We start from the raw sequence: 3417 nt of genomic DNA on the forward strand, positions 1-3417 counted from the left end.
ATGTGGGGAGGAGAAGATAGCTGGGGGGAGAGTGCGAATATAAGAAGATAGAGAGAGGGGAGAGGTGGGGGAGTAAGATAGTAAGGGGAGGCTGCTGAGAGGGTGAGAGAGTAGAGAGTAGGAGGAAGGGGGAAGGGGGAGACTGGGAGGCGGCGGGGGAGTAGGAGGAGGAGGAGGAGTCAGAGGAGGAGGACGAGGAGGAGCAGGAGGCGAGTGGGAGGTACAGCTCAACTCAGTGGTGGTGTGGACACAGTGCTTGAGACAACAGGACCCAGGGGGCAGGCCAGACCAGCTGTGTGTGTGTGGGTGTGTGGTAGGCAGCTGAGACACTCACCCCCATCTGGCAGTCGATGAGGAAAGAAGACCTGGCCAAATAACATATCCACTATCTCCTGTAACTCGGTGATTATTAATATGTGTGTTTAGTGTTTTTTATTACAGACAGACAGACAGACTCACAGACTCACAGACGGGCACTCAGACTCTCAGACTGATGGACGGGCATTCAAACAGACGGGCACTCAGACAGACTCTCAGACAGATGGACGGGCATTCAAACAGACGGGCAGACAGACTCTCAGACAGATGGACGGGCATTCAAACAGACGGGCACTCAGACTCTCAGACTGATGGACGGGCATTCAAACAGACGGGCACTCAGACAGACTCACAGACAGATGGAAGGGCATTCAAACAGACGGGCACTCAGACAGACACCCTCTATTTTGGGTGGCTGACCGCATGAAGCAAAAAACAGACTATGGAGGTTTCTAATTATCTGTCTTGTCTGTCACTCTCTCGCTCCTTTTCTTCTTCCTTCTCCTGTCTGTCTGTCTGTCTGTTGGTTTGTTTGTATGTTTTTTTTCTTTTTGTCTTCTTTTCTTTTCACATTCTCTCTCATTCTGTCTCTCTTTTTCACTATGTTTCCCTTTACACATCCACTCCACCCCCACACATCCACTACACCTCTACAACATCCACTCCACCCCTTACACATCCACTCCAACCCCTTACACATCCACCACACCCCCACATCCACTCCACCCTTACACATCCACTCCACCCCCTTACACATCCACTCCACCCCTTACACATCCACTCCACCCCTTACACATCCACTCCACCCCTTACACATCCACTCCACCCCTTACACATCCACTCCACCCCTTACACATCCACTCCACCCCTTACACATCCACTCCATCCACTCCACCCTCACCACCCTCACCTCCCTCACCCCCCTCACCCTTATAAAGCCACTTCTCTTCTCCCTCATTAGTTTAAACGTCACATGTAATTATCAACTGAACCCAAACAACTTACACTGTACTGTCTGTGTTGTCACGTGTGTACCCCAGTGATTTGTGTATGTATGTATGTATGTATGTAAGGGTATCAACACACACACACACACACACACACTTATGCTACACGCACTTAAGTATTTTGTACTTTGCTACTTATAAGTGTATGATAGGTAAACAAAAAAGGTATTCAATTAGGTATGTAAACAAAGTAAACAATAAAGTAAACAATGGTAAACAATCAGGTACACAATAGTAAACAATCAGGCAAACAAACAAAGGTTAGCAACCAGGTAAACAAACAATCAGGTAAGCAAACAAAATGTAAACAATCAGGTAAGTAAACAAAGGTAAACAATCAGGTAAACAAACAATCAAGTAAACAAACAAAACGTAAACAATCAAGTAAGTAAACAAAGGTAAACAAATTGATATAAACAAAGACAGCCCAAAGAAAGTGGTATAGAGACTGAAGGCTGAGGACAATAGACCTTGTTTGTATGTCAAGTAAACACACACTGACCCTGACACAAGCCAACAGTACCTGCTCTATGTGGACGAAGGGAGGCGAGTCCTTTCTTGTGGCCGACGACCCGGGTTCTCTCTCTCTCTCTGTCTGTCTGTCTCTCTCTGTTTATCTGTCTATCCCTCTATCTTACAGCCGTGTGTTTTCCTCCTTCTATTCCTCCCTCCTTTCTTCCTTTCCCTTTCTCTCTCCCCCTCTTTCCCCCTTCCCTCCTTTCTTTCCCCCTCTCCTCTTTCCCTTCCTACCCTCTCTCTTCCTCCATCCTTTCTTCCTTTTTCCTTTCACTGTCTTTCTTTCTTCCATCTCTCCTCCTTCCTCTTCCTCTTCCATTCTCTCCTCTCCCCCTCACACGACTTATGCGTGAGACATCAACTCTTAGGTAATCGACCAATGGCCACCCGTAGGAAAGACCTGATGAGAGGGAGAGAAGGGAGGAGGAGTTGAGGGAGAAAGGGAGATGGGAGGGAGAGGAGGGAGGAGGAGTTGAGGGAGAAAGGGAGATGGGAGGGAGAGAAAGGGAGGTACAGTAATTAAGGTTGAGGATGTGGAGGGAGAGATGAAACGAAGGAGAGGCTGGTGATGGGAGGAGGGAGAGAAAGGGAGGGAAGTAGGATAAGGAGTAAGAGAAAGAAAGGGGATGAAGGTGAGGGGGAGGGAGATAAAGGGAGAGAAAGGGAGGTATGTGGGGGAGAACGCCTGCAGTACACAAGATCATAATATAAACGAACATCTTATTATGAATACGTCTGTCTGTCTGTCTGTCTGTCTGTCTGTCTGTCTCTGTGGGTGTGTGTGTGTTATCACTGTGTTACCACCCTTGCCAACCACTTAACATCAAAACAAGCGTAAGTGCATATGCCTGCTGATAAGTATAAGTGTTAATATGAGTGTCTAGTGATAATTTAAGTATATAACTGTGCCTACGAGTAGAAATGCCCAAACAATTATAAGTAGGTATATCAACTTATACACTTATATACTTGACAAATACAACCACATAACCTAACACACACACACACACACACACACACACACACACACACACACACACACACACACACACACACACCTTACATAACCAGGAAAGAACTATGCGAGACATCGGAATCCTTTGACGCCCTGCCTGACGCGTAACTTCTAGTAACCCCCTGCGAGAGAGAGAGAGAGAGAGAGAGAGAGAGAGAGAGAGAGAGAGAGAGAGAGAGAGAGAGAGAGAGAGGAAGCGAAGGAAGATTGACGATAAGGAGAGAAAAGTAAGGTGAGGAAAGAGGGAATAGAGGTTAGATAAAGAAGATGGAAGCGAGGTAGAGAGGAAAAGGAGGGAATGGGTAGAGAAGAAAATCAGGATTGGAATTTAAGGCGAGAGAAACAGATAGTGAGGAAAGGGTTGGGTAGGGTAGGGTAGGGTTGGGTAGGGTAGGGTTGGGCAGGGTAGGGTTGGGCAGGGTAGGGTTGAGGTTATCCCACAAGCGGGTTAGTCATTCTCTGGGCCACACACCACACACACTAGTCCAGTCCCTCTACCCGCTCTACAGGTGAGTCAAGGCCCCTTACCTGAGCTAAACAGGTGTGATAATTACCTGTCGT

General features: G+C 47.3%; 1 protein-coding gene across 3 annotated transcripts in view; it reads left to right on the forward strand.

The window, feature by feature from the left end:
* The first annotated feature begins 217 nt into the window (after positions 1 to 217).
* Positions 218 to 3417, forward strand: part of LOC121862185 (arylsulfatase I-like) — a 17168-nt gene continuing 13968 nt past the window's right edge. Inside the window, exon 1 of one of the 3 annotated variants that reach the window (XM_042360264.1) lies at positions 218 to 416. The gene's annotated coding sequence lies outside the window, so the exon portion shown is untranslated. Of the gene's footprint in view, positions 417 to 3301; positions 3366 to 3417 lie in introns of those variants that run through there. The other 2 variants (XM_042360262.1, XM_042360263.1) reach the window with 2 other exon arrangements.

This window comes from Homarus americanus, unplaced genomic scaffold (genome assembly GCF_018991925.1).
Source record: "Homarus americanus isolate GMGI-L3 unplaced genomic scaffold, GMGI_Hamer_2.0 scaffold25013, whole genome shotgun sequence".
Taxonomy (NCBI): domain Eukaryota; kingdom Metazoa; phylum Arthropoda; class Malacostraca; order Decapoda; family Nephropidae; genus Homarus; species Homarus americanus.